Source organism: Lucilia sericata, unplaced genomic scaffold, assembly GCF_015586225.1.
Source record: "Lucilia sericata isolate MDLA Ls3-8-SP2 unplaced genomic scaffold, ASM1558622v1 Contig000018F_arrow, whole genome shotgun sequence".
NCBI lineage: Eukaryota > Metazoa > Arthropoda > Insecta > Diptera > Calliphoridae > Lucilia > Lucilia sericata.
The window spans coordinates 565,928-585,861 of record NW_023994057.1 but is presented as its reverse complement, the minus strand read 5'-3'; the positions used below and the strand labels follow the sequence as shown (position 1 = coordinate 585,861).

At 28.3% G+C, this 19,934-nt stretch overlaps 1 protein-coding gene across 1 annotated transcript in view; it reads right to left on the bottom strand.

The window, feature by feature from the left end:
- The window catches only part of LOC119606834, a 37,524-nt gene extending 17,973 nt beyond the window's left edge, over positions 1–19,551 (bottom strand). Inside the window, exon 1 of the mRNA XM_037960479.1 lies at positions 19,488–19,551. The gene's annotated coding sequence lies outside the window, so the exon portion shown is untranslated. The remainder of the gene's footprint in view (positions 1–19,487) is intronic.
- Positions 19,552–19,934: the final 383 nt, after the last annotated feature.

The window sequence follows — 19,934 nt, the reverse complement described above, 5'->3', positions numbered from 1 at the left end:
CATAAAATACCCGTGTGTTCAATTATATTGCGACAAAAACAACCACATATTAATTAAACTAATTAATTCCTTCGTATTTAACAAATTTATTTAGTATAAACTGGTATTCTAAAGGATAAGGATGGGTGAATAGTTATAGCTTATTTAATTTAATATTGTAAAGTGATTGTTTTACTTTAAAATGGATAAAGGACCAACAATTTTGTATGATACAAATATTATATTAAACACATAATACCATCACTAATGTAGTAGTGTACGGTATAATTAATATGAAATTAATTATAACTATTAAAGTTGTAATTGGGGATAGTTTCCAAGCATTTTATTTTTTATGCCCCAGCCCTACACCACTATAGTGTTGTAAAAATATTAATCCTGCACCCACCAAAATATACCAATCGGCTAACAATCATTTTCTGAGTCGATTTAGCTATGTGCGTCTGTCCGTCCACAGAAATACATGTATACCTTGTACGTACTTTACAGGTCGCAATTTTCAAGATGATTTGATGATATTTTAACCATTTTCACACTTGTATTGAAAATGGGTAAAATCGGTCCATAATTTCAACCATACCTCCCGAATAGGGCGTTTGAGCTCATATCCTGCAGTAAATTAAGCGATAATTGCCTTAATACCACTAGTACTAATACTAGAACACCAAACACTAGTACAAACGGGGTTAGTGTTTATATGGAAAAATACTAGTGATAGAAGTACTTGTATACTGATTTTTATTTGACATGTGTTGGAAAATTTTTAAAAATTATTAAAATGTAATTTTCAAACATTTTGCATAAAAGAGATGTTTTAAACATAAATAAAACCATATAAAAAACTAGATATGTATGTGGTAATTTCCCTTTTTACAAAGAATGTAAAACCACCAATTATGGCGACTTTTTGCGAATATTAGAACTAGTAAACTGGTTCTAAAGAACCCGATTGGTTCCAAGTGTACTAGTATAAGTCTAGAACTAATGGTACTAGTAATTTTTCAAACACACTCAATGTTAATCTGAGCATTAAGATGGTATAGGAAAGTTTACAGTTGACAAAATATAGTTTTATAAAAGTCTAAATGACACTGCCGATTTTCGTAATGATCGTGCCTCATTTGACTCTAGCCCCCTTACAAACTCCCCTTCAGAAATTACTTAAAGGCCAAAAGTCACTTATAAACACTAATAATACAATGAAATTCTGCGTAAATAACTTTAATGTGGAAGTTATAGAAATGACGTCATAACTCCGAGTAGTGAGATTGTAGTGAAATATACAATTTTTTTGCGCGGTAATGTCAATTTATAAAAATTCTTCAATAAATTATATATTTATTTAAAGTTTCGTTAATAAATACATACATACAAACATATTTACACTTTAGCCAAAAAGGGCATTACTATGTATAAGAGAACTTTTATCCTTAATGGTTTAAGGAAATCTATTGATCCATCATATGCAGCCCTTCTTCGTAGTTATTTATTTGTTTATTAAGATTCAGTCAAGTGAAAAATCAAATTGAAATTTCAGCAGCTCTGGGAAAAAGTAACATGAAATAAAAATGCTCATGTATTTGAGCAGAAATTGAATTACGATTGTTTATATTTTATATTATATACAATTTTAAAATTAAAAAATAGTCACATAAGAAGTTTATTATTGTGCATTTGTTTGAGTGGCTACTCAGAAATATCCTTTAAATATACACGTGCAGTTTTTTTTAATACATATTATTATACACATGTTAAAATTCAAATGATAAATAAAGCTAGAAAATGTACTTACTTACTTACTTCTTCAAATGGCAACAAAGATTTTAAAGTCATTTGTCAAAATCAGCATGATTGATTTGTTTGTAAGTTTTCCTTTTTCATAGAAAATGCTCGTCTTAAGATGAAAAATTATCATAATAAAATTCAATTTTATAGAAAAAAGATAAACAAGATTTTGTATTGAGACAAGCATATGTAAAATAAACTTTATTAGGATGGTCCTTGACTAAAATAAAAAATATATATTTTTTTGAAATTACATATGTATTTTAAAATTCAATATCATATAATTTAGCATTCAGTTTAATGTGGAATATTTAAATGCAAGCAAATGGTCACCCCTATGTACATTTGTTAGTAAATTATGCACAGATATTTACTTGTGTTTGAGAGAGTTTTTTTTTTGGGAAATTCAATCAATTTTTATCGTTTTTTAAATCTTTGACCACACAACTAGATCAGAACAATTTTATTAACTCTGTTTGATGTAAACATTTACTAAAGGCACGTACTCACAAATAAACATTGTGATAAGAGATTAAAACTTAATTTTACTTTTATATTTTACACACGCATCTACTACCTTTATTTTACACAATATGTGTAACAATTTTATAATTGATTAAATATTAATGTATGTACGGTTGAAAAAATTTAATTTTACCGAATTAATTCAAGGTTTAATTCAGTTGTATTTAGATTGTCTGGTACTACAGTGCGAATGATTTTTTTTATTTATGCAAATTGATAAATATTAATCATACGACAACTTATTGATTATGGAATTGAAACATTTACATTAACATATCCTGCGTTCATTTTTTGAACAATGAATTAAATTTTGTGAATATTTGCAACATCTTAAGTGTTGAACCTGTGGTACAGCTTACCAGCTCCACCGGACGGATACATCCCCATCTTTTGTTGACGGATATAAAAATGCTACTTTATCGTTTTCTTGTGGTATGAATTTGTATTTTTATATTATTTTCTTTATATCGAGCAAGAAAGTCCTATAATTTACACAGTATTTTAATATCGCTCCTTTTATATGCATAGCATATTGTGTTTAATAAAAAATACACAGAGTATTTGACCACATTGCTTTTTTAATGTTTATAGTATTCTATTATTTTTTTATTTGTTCTCCTTTCTAAGCTTTGGAAAAACCGTACTAATTAACTAATTTGCAAATACTCTTGGCTCATAAATAAAAACGGCTAAAAATTTATTTTTATACAATAGGCGAAAAAGCGACACCATCAAACAATTTCAAAACTATGAAAACAAATTCTATTAACAGAATGTTTTAAAGTGTTGTAGACTTTTATGTGTTTATATATGTATATATACATTTACACACACATAAGTGTAAGTATCAATGAAATTCCAAACATTTATATTGGCTTATTTACCTCCAACTAAAAAAAGATCTTAATATACAGACGCTTTAACAAAATAAACTTAATTTTACTTAAATGACTATTAATATAAATATAAAAATAAAAATATAAAATGAATAGATTTGTCATTTTACATTGTGACCTTGAATTTGAAATATAGTTTTTGCTTTTGGATGGATAGTTTTTCCCCTCATACTTTCATGTCTAAAGTGAGATATTTATTAGAATTTAATCTATAATAAATAATATTTCATAAATAATTTTCTTATTTCTCAGACAGAAACTAAAAATAAATAAATTAAAAAGAAGACGATGTCGTTGTCGGTGTCAAAGGCAGTTATAGAGGACAATTAATTAAATTTATTACACGCCTTTAGAATGTTCAGCTCGTTTTTTGCTAAATATTTGGCGTTCTTGTTTTGATAAATTTTTGTTGAAAAGGCATGTGATGTTTTTTTAAGAGAGTTTGTTGTAATGTTTTTATCATTGATTTTTTTTTATTAAGATACAGTGAAATATTTTTTTGTTGTTTTTGTTTAATATTAAAATGTTTTTTCTCAGACAAATTTTGGTTTTTTGTTGTTTAAAATTTTAAAAGCTTTTAAGACTTTTAAATGAAAGTACTTATAAAAATACCTTTATAACGATAAATAATACAAATTGATTTTTTAATGTTGTTATTATTTTTACCCCAAAGGATAATGTGATCATTTAAAATAAAAAAAAAACACATTCAAAGAAAATTTAATTTTTAAATTGATGGGAAATTATATTGATTGACAGTTAAAAGCTTTCCTTAAGAAATATACAGTCAACTTAAGGTACATGTGTAAAGGTAAGAATGAATGCAATGCATTCATGTGTAAAATATGTATTTTTAGAATATATTTATGCGTTACTGATTACAACAGTTAAGAATAAAATTGCTCAATATAAATCAAAAGGATTACAAATAATGTATCTTAGTTGTACTAAGGAAAATCCAAACCCTTATTGTGTACCACAACACACTCTAAAGTTTGTTGTTTTGGAAAATAATAGTTAAATTTCGTTCTAACAATATAAAAGAACTAATATTTATCATTGATAAATAAATATGCATGTACTATGTATACGTAATTTTCTACTACTTATTATAAACTACATCACTTTAGTGGTTAGATGTTTGTAACACACAAAAATATTCTTCCTATGCCCACCCTAAAGTATAACAATCGGCTTAGAATCATTTTCTGAGTCGATTAAGCTATGTCCGTCTGTCCGTTCGTCCGTTTGGCTGTCCATGTAAACCTTGTGCGCAAGGTACAGGTCGCAATTTTCAATAAATTTGGTGCAAGTGCATTTTTTGGCCCAAGGACGAAGCCTATTGAAAATGATTAAAATCGGTCCATTATTTCACCTTGCCCCCATACAACAGAACCCCCCGAAAAGGGCATTTAACCTCATAATTATAAAATCGACTTAAATAAGTTTTATACAAGCTTTGATGAACTTGCCAAATTTCATAAAGATCGGGCCTCATTTGACCCTAGCTCCCATACAAAGTCCCCTTCAGAATATGACTTAAATGACCAAAATTAACATATTAACACTAATGTCGTGAAGAATTTCAGCACAAATAAATATTATATAAATATAAATCAAATCACAACATTTTATTTGTATCGGTGCAAATTTGCACCTAGCCCCAATATAAACCCTCTTTCAGAAAATTAGTTTTTCTTTCATAAATTGCTTAAATGTATCGGAAACAAGATTATATTGAAGATAAAAATTAACCACATATAATATTCATAACATGTGTAGGGTATCATATGGTCGGTCACGCCCGACTATACTTTCTTACTTGTCTAACTATGTAGTTTTATTTGACTTTACTTGATATACTCTCAGGAATTTTCAAATAATTATTGAATCACTTACTACTTCTTGAGTTATTTATTTGTGTATTTTTAAACGTAAATGACACACTGTGCTTTCTATTCAGATGAAAGTGTGAGTATATAAATAGATTATAAAATAACATTTTGTAGCTACTTAAATTTGTTTTTAGTCACCACACAATATTTGAAGCTTTTAACAGCTACAGAGTTCTGTTCCTTGTCTTTTAGAACCTTATACGAGTACACTTTTTTAATGCATCTATAAAATTAATCTATTTAAATAAAATTGATTTTTATATTTGGGGTTTTTTCACAAAATTGTTTACTTTATGTTGTGAATGTTATTGTTGTAGTATAATTTTGTTTTGTTTTAACTTCATACAGTAATGTTATACACGCACATCAAATTTAATTCTCTATTTCATCACTTTCGTTTAGTACCCTGGCTCAATTGTCTTTACTATAAATCTTTGTATATATATGTATAACATATTGACAATGTCTATATAGTATAACGTTCAAGTAACATTGTAAATAAATACAATGTCTGTCATAAATATGTATAAACATTAGGAATATAACCAAAAATACTGATAATGTTGTTGAAAAAAGAGAAAAGTGTAAGAATCAAAGTACTTTCCTTCCCCTATTTCCTTTTTTCAATAGGTTGATAATATAGCCTATACATTCGAAAACATTTCTAAATAAATATTTATATATTAAAATATTATTAACATTTTTATAAAAGTTATCCCCTAATGTTCATACATACTTAAAATTGATATTGAAAATATTGTGAATGGATAATAGCACGTTTTTTAATTATCTGTGATTATAAATGATTCCCACATTCATATTTACTTAAATACTAAAAGATAAGCTGCTTGTTTTAGTAGTTATTCATAGCATTCAGTATTGAAATATTGTGTTTGCAGCAAAAATCAGCTGTTACACTGAATCTAGTATACTGTGTCTTCAAACATAAGTACCCTATTTAAAAATAATAAATGAAATTTTTCTTGCAGTTTTTATTTTTTTAAAATTGTCCTTCAAATTTAATATGAGAAAAGTATTAACTATAGATTTTTCAAATATATATTATTCTCTTGTAGAAGTAAAACTGTTAATAAAACAATGTAAAATTCCAATATCGAATATCAAAATATAAATACGCACTCAAACAAAGAGATAATCTGTAAATAATAAATTGTTTAGCCAATTGTTGTAGACTTTTTGCTTATTAAATACCTTTTTTGTCAATTCATTCATGTCTATCGTTGATTGTTGTTTTAATAAAGTTAATGTTGTTATTCTTGTAGCTTTTGACGTTATAAATATTCACAGGTAGACTGACATGCGACTACACACATGTTTATTTTACACATGTTTTCAGTTGTCACAACTATATTTAGATTTTGATACCCTATAGCAATGTTTATATTTGTAACAAACACCTAAAGTGTCTATTAATCAATTACTGGGCCGAATTTTTGAAAACAACTGAAATAAATTTGCTACATATTTAATAACTGAAATCTCTGTCAAGTCGCCATATTTAATTAATTGTTTATAATTTTTTCTAAAAAAACGAATCGATGTTAACTAAACTGTATACTTTGGCACATAATTGATCCACTACGAGGATCTGCCCGTTTCAAGCTTCCTTATTCCGAAATTAAATTTAAGATTTAAACATTTAAATTTAAATGCTTCTGTAGGGTATCACATAGTCGGGCATGATTTGATTTTATTTCTTTTGTTCTTTGTTTTAATCGTAAACAATAATCGCTATAACAAATGGATGATTTTCTGAAGAGGACACAATTTTCCAAATAACACAGAAAATAAGGTGAATTGTATTCACATATAAATTTAAAGCGTGTACAAAATATAACTAAGGGGCTAACAAAGACCTCGGTTTGTTACAATTATGAAAGTTTTTTTAAAGAAATAGCTTTAATAAATATAATTTTTTAACAGCAAAGACTTAAAAATTTGCTAAAACCAAATGACAAGGGAACAAAGATGGCTTTATCTTATTATAATAGAATCTGATCCCATAATTAGATGTATATCTGTAGCACATGCGATAAGAAAGAAATTCTTCCTAAAATTAACAGCAAATGCTATGCAAATAAATTAGTCTTTAGCTCTTAGATTTTTGTGGCATTTTTTATAATACCCAAAAGTAAAGTAAAAATGATTTAAAAACATTCCATCAACTGGGAGTAATTTTGCAAAATGTTCAGGTAAATAAATGTCAATTAGCAGAAAATGAAATACTAAAGAACTATGTACATTTAGGTTTAAGTTTATAATTAAATCAATTTCAAATTTCTTTGGTGTTTTGTTCTCAACTATAAAATGATTTCTTTTTTGAAATTTTCATCCTATTAAAGTTATACCTATGCAATTTGCATTAACCCAGCTGTGTGTTTCATTTGAATTACTATTATTTGAATTGTAAATTAACGTCGTAGACAATTGTTATTTGTTTATTTGCTGAAAAACAAGAGCAAATAGCAGATAGTAATGTTTTTGTTTCTCGTATGTGAACGATAAAATGAAAATAAATTCATTCATGCTAGAGAGAGACATTCAAGCAAATGAATTAGTGTGGCAAATGCGTTGCAAATACTAACACATCTAAACGAGTAAATGTGGCAGACAGACTAATACAATTACACAGTAATTTGAGTCATTGCAATTTTAAATGAACAACTGGGAACCCCCCGATGAAATCTGTATTATGAGAAGATATTCTTATATTTACTTGCAGCATTTCAATGCTGTCAACAGTTGAAAAATAAAAATCACATGAACCGAAATAACAGCAAATTAAATAGAATATACTTTAAGAAAATCAATAGTTCATTCGTTTAAACTTGTTTTATTTTGTTTTAAATTTAATAATGTCAACTTGAATATAATCAAAAAGGATTAACTTGAACAAATCCCCTATAAACAGAACAAAAAGTTCAATATTTATTTTTCTTTTTAAAAAGGGAAAGTTACAAAAACTGTTTAAAGGAATTTTATGCAAAACAAAAAATATTTACACACAAACGTTTTTATATTTTAATTCTATAAATTTGTAGCAAACTATTGACTTTTGCTCGTAATAATAAACACGAATTCTTTTGGGTATAAGAAAAAAGTTAAAACTTGTAATGGAATGCCAGTGATGTCAACTTGTCATTATTGGACAAAAATTCAGACACATGTGTCTGTCTGTCCTGAAAATATGTATAATGAATTGGTTATATGTATATAAGTATGTATATCGTGACATTTGTATGCATGTTTTCGTGGGTCATTTATTTAAATAAAATAAAATATTTACTGTGAAAGATCTCCTAGGGGAGCCCGATAAAGGTGTTAACATTCATAACACATAAATAAACATTAATCAAACTTAAACCGAAAATGGATATAAGTTACGAAACATGATGAAATGATACTGCCAGGAACTGCGACTTTCAGACGAGTGTGAAAAGTGTCAACACACAAATGTTTTTATATAACATTTACATTCAAACACGCAGGGTGCAGACACACAGGTATTGTTAAATTATTGACACATACTATTACATACATATGTACATATGTTTTCTGTATCCTTTTTTATGTATTTTAACTTATGGTTTTAATCTTAATGCAAGTACTATACAAACAAGTTCAAAGTTAGTTATTAACCGAATTTTTGGGGAAGCTACACAAATTATTTAACTAATAATTTATGATCTTATTTATTTTGAAAATATGAATTACTTTACTAAAATGCTACTTAAGTAAAAAAGTTCAATACGAATTTTTAATAATCAAAAAATAATGATCATATATAAATTGACCAATTAAATATAGGCTCAATGTACATGGCGACTAGGTAAATGGATTTTCAATACCAAACAAATATTAATAGAGAATTCGTGAAAATTCCTTTAGCTCATTAGATCTTTCTGTTCCGCCCCTTTCGATCATTTAACAAACAATCAAGAGAATATAATAAAGGCAAAGAATACAAGTACTTTTGTGGGTCTGCGATCCATACTTTAATATTAGACATTTTGAAAATTTATTTATAAACTAAAAAATTATCCAGTTAAAAACCTATAATTTTGAATTATCTTGAATCTTGAACTAAATGAGCGATATAGTAGAGTCCATAGGAATCAAGAAGTTGATCTTATATAATTGACTAGCTATACCCAGTGTGCTTCGCTACCCTCATCGTAATGAAATAAAATAAATATTATTGTAAATGTATATATATCTGCAATATCAAAAAGTCCCCTATTTAAATTTATGTTTATATATTCAATATTTTAGAAAACTCAAAAAGTACCAATGAAGTACGAAAAAGTAACAAAAGACCTCTTTTGTTTAATTTCATGTTCCTGAGTTCAATATTATAGAAAATTAAAAAAAGTACCAGTTGAAGAACGAAAAATTACCAAAGGGTCCCCTTTTATAGATTCTCATTAACTCCGGGCTCCACATGGTTAATTTCATGTTATAAAAAACACAAAAAGTACCTTTTGAAGAACGAAAAATTACCAAAAAGTCCCCTTTTATATGTTCTCACTTACTCCGGGCTCTACGTACTTAATTTCATGTTTCTAGGTTCAATATTATAGAAAATTCAAAAAGTACCTTTTGAAGAACGAAAAAGTGCCGAAAAGTCCCCTTTTATAGGTTATCACTTAATCTTGGCTGTACTTGCTTAATTTCATGTTTCTAGGTTCAATATTATAGAAAATTCAAAAAGTACCTTTTGAAGAACGAAAAAGTTCCAAAAAGTCCCCTCTTATAGATTCTCATTTACTCCAGGCTCTATATGCTTAATTTCATGCTTCTAGGATCAATATTATAGAAAATTCAAAAAGTACCTTTTGAAGAACGAAAAAGTACCAAAAAGTCCCCTTTTATAGATTCTCATTTACTCCAGGCTCTACATGCTTAATTTCATGCTTCTAGGATCAATATTATAGAAAGTTCAAAAAGTACCTTTTGAAGAACGAAAAAGTACCAAAAAGTCCCCTTTTATAGGTCCTCACTTAATTCGGGCTCTACATGTTTAATTTCATGTTTCTAGGTTCAATATTATAGAAAATTCAAAAAGTACCTTTTGAAGAACAAAAAAGTACCAAAAAGTCCCCTTTTATAGTTTCTCACTTAATCCAGGCTCTACATGCATACTTTCATGTTTCTATTTTCAATATTATAGAAAATTCATAAAGTACCTTTTGAAGAACGAAAAACTACCAAAAAGTCCCCTTTTATAGATTCTCATTTACTACGGGCTCTAAATGCTTATTTTCATGTTTCTAGGTTCAATTTAATAGAAAACTCAAAAAGTACCAGTCGAAGGACGAAAAAGTACCAAAAAGACCCCTTTTTTAATTTCATGCTTCTAGGATCAATATTATAGAAAATTCAAAAAGTACCAGTCGAAAGACGAAAAAGTACCAAAAAGTCCACTTTTATAGATTCTCATTTACTAAGGGCTCTACATGCTTAATTTCATGTTTCTAGGTTAAATTTTATAGAAAACTCAAAAAGTACCAATCGAAAGACGAAAAAGTACCAAATAGTCCCCTTTTATAGATTCTCATTTAATAAGGGCTCTACATGCTTAATTTTATGTTTCTAGGTTAAATTTTATAGAAAACTCAAAAAGTACCAGTCGAAGGACGAAAAAGTACCAAAAAGTCCCCTTTTATAGATTCTCATTAACTAAGGCCTCCGCATGCTTAATTTCATGTCTCTAGGTTAAATTTTATAGAAAACTCAAAAAGTACCAGTCGAAAGACGAAAAAGTACCAAAAAGCCCCCTTTTATAGATTCTCATTTACCAAGGGCTCTACATGCTTAATTTCATGTTTCTAGGTTAAATTTTGTAGAAAACTCAAAAAGTACCAGTCGAAGGACGAAAAAGTACCAAAAAGTCCCCTATTATAGATTCTCATTTACTCTGGGCTCTACATGCTTAATTTCATGTTTCTAGGTTAAATTTTATAGAAAACTCAAAAAGTACCAGTCGAAGGACGAAAAAGTACCAAAAAGTCCCCTATTATAGATTCTAATTTACTCTGGGCTCTACATGCTTAAATTCATGTTTCTAGGTTAAATTTTATAGAAAACTCAAAAAGTACCAGTCGAAAGAAGAAAAAGTTCCAAAAAGTCCCCTTTTATAGATTCTCATTTACTCCGGGCTCTACATGCTTAATTTCATGTTTCTAGGTTAAATTTTATAGAAAACTCAAAAAGTATCAGTCGAAAGACGAAAAAGTACCAAAAAGTCCCCTTTTATAGATTCTCATTTACTAAGGGCTCTACATGCTTAATTTCATGTTTCTAGGTTAAATTTTATAGAAAACTCAAAAAGTACCAGTCGAAGGACGAAAAAGTACCAAAAAGTCCCCTTTTATAGATTCTCATTTACTAAGGGCTCTACATGCTTAATTTCATGTTTCTAGGTTAAATTTTATAGAAAACTCAAAAAGTACCAGTCGAAAGACGAAAAAGTACCAAATAGTCCCCTTTTATAGATTCTCATTTACTAAGGGCTCTACATGCTTAATTTTATGTTTCTAGGTTAAATTTTATAGAAAACTCAAAAAGTACCAGTCGAAGGACGAAAAAGTACCAAAAAGTCCGCTTTTATAGATTCTCATTAACTAAGGCCTCCGCATGCTTAATTTCATGTTTCTAGGTTAAATTTTATAGAAAACTCAAAAAGTACCAGTCGAAGGACGAAAAAGTACCAAAAAGTCCCCATATAGATTCTCATTTACTCCGGGCTCTACATGCTTAATTTCATGTTTCAAGGTTAAATTTTATAGAAAACTCAAAAAGTACCAGTCGAAGGACGAAAAAGTACCAAAAAGTCCCCTTTTATAGATTCTCATTTACTCCGGTCTCTACATGTTTAATTTCATGTTTCTAGGTTCAATATTATAGAAAATTCAAAAAGTACCTTTTGAAGAACGAAAAAGTACCAAAAAGTCCCATTTTATAGATTCTCATTTACTCCGAGCTCTACATGCTTAATTTCATGTTTCTAGCTTTAATTTGAAAGAAAACTCAAAAAAGTACCTGTGTAGAACGAAAAAGTAGCGAAAAGTCCCTTTATTATTAATTTCATGTTTCTATTTCAATATCATAGAAAACTCAAAAAGGACCAGTTGGAGAATGAAAAGTACCAAAAAATATCACTTGATACCGGGGTTCCAAATAACACCCCATTAGGATATTTAGTGTTTCTAAATTTAAAAATTTTATCTAAATTGGATCATTGTGGTTGAATAAAATCAAATTTCCCGTTTTCACCCCTTTTGGTACTTTTTTCCTCCCCATTAACGAAATAAAAATTCTATTCCAAAAAGTTGCAACATCGTAGTGGGAGCCTGTTATTATGTATTCATATGTATAAGTTAATAAACCAAAAACAATGTTTTATGAAAAAAGTACCAAAAATAGGTACAATTTTAACCCCTTAAACGTCCGAATATCCAAAAAGTACTAAATTCATATTTTTATTTTTTCGTTAAGTTATGAAGGGTCAAAAATATTTTTTGAATGTGCACTGGTTTAAAAGATACATGGGGTGCGAAAAAAGTACCAAAACACAGTTTTTACCCGTTTATTCCCTAAAGGGGCCGAATTTTAAAAAAGTACCAGACACCTGTCCGTTTATTTTTTTAATGAACGGCGATAAGCTTTAAACTGTTTTTGTATCTTTTCTAGTTTAGGAGATATAAGGTTACCGAATTTACCCGTTTTTACCCTTTTTTACCCCCTAAACATTCGAATTTCCAAAAATCCCGTCTTAGTGGATCTATTTGGCGGGAGACCAACCTCCTGTCCGAATTTCAGCTCTTTAGCTTCAACCGTTTAGGCTGTGCGATGATGAATCAGTCAGTCAGTCAGTCAGTCAGTAACGTTAGAATTTTATATATATAGATTAAAGTGTCAAACATACATACATATATATGAATATTTATCTAATTGTGTAACTTTTTGTAAGAATATGAAAAGTTTTTCTAATATACAAACCAATTTTTAATATCATTGTAAAAATATGAATGGAAGTCAGTAGTGTATTTTTGTTTAGATGTAAAATTGTTCTTTCATGTATGATATTTTTGCGTGTTTTCTTTCTAACACATTTCAGTTATTTAATTTTATTTTTTATTCCATTAGAAATTTCCTTAGGGATGATTGAAGGTACAAGTAGTTTATATTGATACAGTCTAAGCACTTATCATATTATTCTTTATTCTCGAGCACATAAAGTTAAGTAGTGATGCATAAGCATTTGGGTCTGAGTCTGTGGCGTGACTTGGCCTTTGAGATTAGTCAACGGTTTATTATTTCATTAGAAAATTACCAAATAAAACTGTTAAAGCTTATATATGTTATTAAATTATTTTAATTTAGTAGAAGAATTATTATATTAGTTTCTTAAATAAAAACAATTCGTTTTTACACCATTAATATTATTTTCTTTTTATAATTCTGCATTTGGATTAAAAATATTACATTGGGAAAACCCCATAGTTCATAATTTATTCACTTCTAGTAGTAGTAGAAGTTTTAATAATGAATGAATGCGCTTTAAATAAAATTTCTACTTGAAGTGACTACAATCATAAATCATTTAACACATTTAATTTATATTTTCAGATCAAATCAAATGTTCTATAATGAAAGTATGGATAGTAACGTTTTTGTTAAATATCTGTTTTATTGAAAACTTAAGAATCATATTGCGTTAAAAAGTTCGACCGCGTACTTTTATTTCAAGAACATTATATTTTTTTGCACTTAATATATTAAGGGTCTTATTCATAAACTAAATTTCATACAAAATTTGTTCAATAAACTTTTGATAAGTGTTTATGAATTAAACCATAAATCAATTTCTCCAAATTAATATACCAAAGTAGTTAGTTAGTTAGCTGCTACAATTGCATCTTCTGCACTGTTAGTTAGTTAGTTAGTTAGTTAGTTAGTTAGTTAGTAGTTAGTTAGTTAGTTAGTTAGTTAGTTAGTTAGTTAGTTAGTTAGTTAGTTAGTTAGTTAGTTAGTTAGTTAGTTAGTTTTTAGTTCGTTAGTTAGTTCGTTAGTTAGTTTAGTTAGTTCGTTAGTTAGTTAGTTCGTTCGTTAGTTGTTAGTTAGTTAGTTATTAGTTAGTTAGTAGTTAGTTAGTAGTTAGTTCGTTCGTTCGTTCGTTCGTTAGTTAGTTCGTTCGTTTATTCGTTCGTTCGTTCGTTCGTTCTTTGTTCGTTCGTTCGTTCTTTTCGTCGTCGTTCGTTCCGTTCGTTCGTTCGTTCGTTCGTTCGTTCGTTCGTTCGTTTCGTTCTTTCTTCGTTCGTTCTTCGTTCGTTCGTTCGTTCGTTCGTTTCGTTCGTTCGTTCGTTTCGTTCGTTCGTTCGTTCGTTCGTTCGTTCGTTTCGTTCGTTGTTCGTTCGTTCGTTCGTTTGTTCGTTCGTTCGTTTTCGTTCGTTCGTTCGTTCGTTTCGTTCGTTCTTCGTTCGTTCGTTCGTTCGATTCGTTCGTTCGTTCGTTTAGTTCGTTTTCGTTATTTAGTTCGTTCGTTTCGTTTAGTTGTTAGGTTCTTATCGTTCGTTTCAGTTCGTTCGTTCGTTCGTTTCGTTTTGTTGTTAGTTTCGTTCGTTCGTTCGTTCCGTTCGTTCGTTCGTTGTTCGTTCGTTTTCTTCTTTTGTTCGTTCGTTCGTTCGTCGGTCGTTGTTCGTTCGTTCGTTTCGATTCGTTCGTTCGTCGTTCGTTCGTTCGTAGTTCGTTGTTTTTCGTTCGTTGTTCGTTCGTTCGTTTAGTTTATATTGTTCGTTTTCGTTTCGTTCGTTCGTTTCATTTCTTTCGTTCGTTCGTTCGTTCGTTCGTCTGTTTGTCTGTTTGTTTGTTCAAAGAAAACTTTGAACTTTACCAAGCAAAGAACCAATATTTGGAAACTTTAGTTCTACACATTAATTCTATTCCATATTTTTTGTTTCCATTACTTTGTTATATTAAACAAAGTTTTTTAATTAATAAACATTTGAGTTTTTTATAAACATTTAAAGGAAATTATGACACTTAGGAAATCACAAAAACAAATCTTTTATTGTAGTGCTGGCGGAAGGCAACAGAAGTTTATTTTAATGTTTATAAAAATATTTTCTATTTTCAAGAAATAATTTTTTTCCAGCGGAAAGAATATGTTTGTACCAAGAATTGACAAAAGCGGATATTAATGTTAATTTTTTTCACCAGACTGTTTATCATTAACAACATAAACATTTAAGTATTTGTATAGTAAATGTGTAACTTCAACAAGTGGTGAATAAATATTTAAAATTTTCGTTTTGCTGAAATCTCAATAATAAAAAATACTTAAAAAGTGCTAAGTGACGTAAAGTATTAATGTATTGATGAGAATTATTTGATTTATTTGCTTAAATAGATTCCAAGTAACTTATTGTAACATAATTAGCATTCAATTAGACAAATTAAATGCTAATTCAATATTTCAGTGTGATATTTAGTCATCGTTAAATTAAAAACTAAATCTTTTTTTACTTAATTTATTTTCCTCTTTTTTATTTTAGTTATTATTTTTCTTTTCCGTATAATGTAAAAAACTTATTTTATGGCGTAGAAATTTTGTTTAATTACTTTTGTTTTTAGCGCTAAGATATCGATTTCAAAAGAAAAGAAGTTTTTATGGTCAATAAAAAAGATTGAGAAATTATGAAGAAAAAGCAATATTGTTAAAACTAGAATAAGAAATTATATAAAACGCAATTAGAAGCATCATTATTTTTATTTTCTCCCAATTGTTGCAGTGTTGAATAAAATTATATTTTCACAAAAAAAGTAAAGAGCTGTTTGTTGTGTGTGTCAAGTACGAAAACAGCAGATCGAAAGGTGTGAAAGTGTTGTTGATAAGTTAAGACAACTCTTGAAAGCTGATTTTGTAGCATTTTTTTTATAATAAAGTGTAAATTAATTTCATTTGTTATGTTTGCTAAAATATTTTACGTTTTCTTTATTTTGTTGTGTTTTTCCATTATCTGTTGGTTTAAATTTGTTTTACAAATATAAACAAATTTTGCGCCTGTTTCGTTGAAATTTGAGAAAGTACATATAAATGAAATGTTTTGTAAAAATTTGGTTATAAAGTTAAAAAAGAGTATTAAGAGAATATTTTTTAAATCCATAAGTAGTTAGCCTAGGACCATTTTGTGAATATTATGTATAGTGATCACAGACAACATATGGGTGGGCCTTTTCAAAGTTTACGCCATGTTTTAATGATCAATAAAGTGAAAAACTAATTTGATCTGCTATTATATGAATTTTACGAGTAAAGCTAATAAATTTGTATGCTCGATAATTTATTGAGAGCTGCAAATTGTTTTTCAAGGGAACTGTTCAAATAAACAATATCGACACAACAATAAAAGAACAAAACTAAATAAGCCAAAAAACATTAAAGACATGTCTGTTAAATTGAACGAAAATGAATCATATCACGAAATCTTTGAATATGTAGTAAATTTGGTTTCATTTCAAGGCTTGAAATGCTAAAAAATATTCTTAAATTTTTCCAGTTAAAAAAAGTTTTGATGAAGCGGAAAAGGCCAATATTATGTTTGAAAATATAATTTGGATTTAACTACCGGGATGTGTTGACCATAATATATGTAGTTGAATTCTGTGTAATTGCTGTAACCATTTTCAGACAAATTTAACATCAGATTGGGTATTTTACTTGTAGTAATAAAACAAAATTCTATTGAGAATATGTTTGTACTTCTAAGAAAATTATTTATTATATGTACGAATGCGAACTTCTGTGAAACCAGTGACATCTCATAGTGACATTATTCTTAAACAACAAGATTAATATTATATTATCACTCGTTCGCTCATTCAACCATTCATTCGTTTGAAGATACATTTACTTACTCATTTAAACATTTACACACTTAATGCACTCACAGTAACTAAACTTACGTTATTTTGACAACGTATGCATCAAAGTCAATGTCAGAAACTAGGAGAATGCAAACACGCCACTTTAAAGAATATTACTTGTGTATATGTAGTTAAAGACTCTTGCTGTGACAACAGTATTCTTTTTAGTTCTAGTTTAAGTTAGTTATCTTTTCTTCCATTTTCATCACTTGACAAAGAGTAGAAACAACTAATGACTGACACACAGACGGACAGACACAGCCTGACAGAAAGTCAAACATATAGACATTAAGACAGTCAGATATGATTGTGCCTTTGTGACTAAATTAATTAAATTAAAAGTTTCCTGTTAAAGCTTTAAAGGCATAGCTGAAACTACACACAAACCCAAAGATACAATTGTACATCCATTCACATCTACAAAGTAGAGAACGAACACACCTCTTTCTATTGTTTGATTGTTAGTCCGCGGTCGTTGCATTTTTTGAATTCATTTTTCCATTTTGTTTCTTTTATTATTTTAGTGAAATTTTACAATATTTCATTTTTATTTGTTGCATAGATAAATCATCATTCATAGTAATGACAAAAGAAGAACACATTTTAAGAATTTTGAAATTGACTGAGTACTCGTATGATATTTAGAATAAACCCAAATTTTCAGCTCTATCGGTCAAGAACTGCCGGAGTTAGGGGGGTCAAAGTTGGACATTTTGGTCATACAGGGTTTTTTTCAAATGAATGTAAAACTCTGTATGACCAATATGTCCAACTCTGACACCCTTTTAGTCCGGCTGTTCTTGACCGATAGAGCTGAAAATTTGGAAATCTGGCCTACTATCCAATACCTTGGTGCAAATTTCATCCAAATCGATTTTCTTGAGTTGGGTCACTTGACACGAAATTGCTCATATAATACTTTTCAGTATTATTTCTTATACTTATATGTGCGCGTATTATTCTACAAATCTTGAACTCTTACTTTTTTATAATCGACTTAATGTGAAACTCATTTGTGTCGAATTTCAACTTTATTTGAGTAATTTTAAAACCAACGAGCGGTATATCGATCTTTATCTTTCTCTTAAGAAACCTATTTATGCAAAACTTAATTTTTATACCAATCAATTGGTCAATGCACTAAAAATCGTTTTGCGAACCAGAAATACTCTCAAAAGAATTTTAATAATTTTTCCGCAATAAGCCCAAAATGGCGGGATTTTTGAGACCAATTCGAAAAGAACAAGAAAACAAGTAGGAAAGTATAGTTGGGCATGGCCGACCATTTAATACCCTACACCATGAGTATATTTTAAAAATGTTTATTTTTCATAACGAAACTTTTATGTTGAATTTTACCTTAATTGCAAAGTATGTAAGCAATTTTTTGATAAAAAACAAATTTTCCAAATGAGGCTTCATATAGGAGTATAGGACAAACATGGGCCGTACGGACGGACATGTCTTAATCGACTCAAAAAATGATTCTGAATCGATCGGTATACTTTAAGGTGTAGGACCAATATTTTTGTGTGTTACAAACATCAGCACAAACGTATAATACCCCCCCCCCACTATAGTGGTGTAGGGTATAAAAAGGTCAAGATTTTCAATCGATGATAGGGAACACAGGTCCTTTTTTGTTTCTTTGAATAATTGCATGTCAAAAGGGGTTTTCATTAACAAAGATATATTTTTTGATATTGCAATGAAAGTAATAGGCTTCTTTCAGTTATTTGAAAATTTTAAACATCAGTAAATGTCATTTAATTATGGAAAGATCATGCTTCAAGAACGTTTTCAATTATTTGATTTTAATACATTTTTTATTTAGTGTTTTAACATATTTTTGGTCGATTTTACTAATTGTTGCAAAATTTGTGGTTTTATTTTTCACACGTAGCTGTGTATTTTCTAATAATATGCGATCTTGAATTTTAGAATCAATTGGAATTTTATTGCTTTAATAAGAAATTAATCTTATGAATACGAAAGAAAATAATACAAAAAAGTCCTTTTGGCTATTATTTTCACACGAATTTCTGACATTTATTCATAAAATAGCCGTTAAACTATAATATAGCCTACACCACTATAAAGTAAAAATAAATTTATTTCTTTGACCTACAAAGTAAAAAGTTATGTTTATAATAGTACATATAAAAAATAAGAAAACAATGTTCCTTTTTTGTTGCTCTTTAATGTTTATGCGTCTATTGTTATGAAATATCAACAATGTTGCTCATATAGCTGTTTAATAATAAAGCGCTATTTTTTGTAATTTTATAGAAATTTACAAGTTAGTTTATTCAAATCTATTTACAAGTCTTTGTGTTAAATATATAAAATACAAAAATATATTATTGAAACTAACGACGAATGCCTAATTTACTATTTTTTAAATTATTTATACGTACGTAAATGGTCAGTAACTTACCAGATCAAAAATTGTTAAATGGATAAAAAAAGCTTATATTTGTTGTATTTATTTGTTGATGTTGTTGTAATGTGGTTATAAGAATAAATATATTTTATATTGCATATTGGGTTAATAAATTGATTTTTTTAAACTTTTCAACACTTAATTTAAGTTTGTTGTTGATTTTTGTTGAAAAAAATTGAACGTGTAACACGCCAACAAGTTGTATTTGGCTTTTCTCCACTTCTCAAATGATTTTAATCTTTAACTATTTTATTATTTTGATACGAAAACATCATTTTAATCACTGCATGTAGTGTGCTCGTTTATCTAGATTCAAAACCTAGCTAGACACAATAACAAAAATGTAGTAGTAATTATTATTAATTATTTTTTTAGGTTTTAATTAATTTTTTTAACCGAAGAAATGGTTGGGGTTGTTAAAATTTAAATTATTTCATTTAG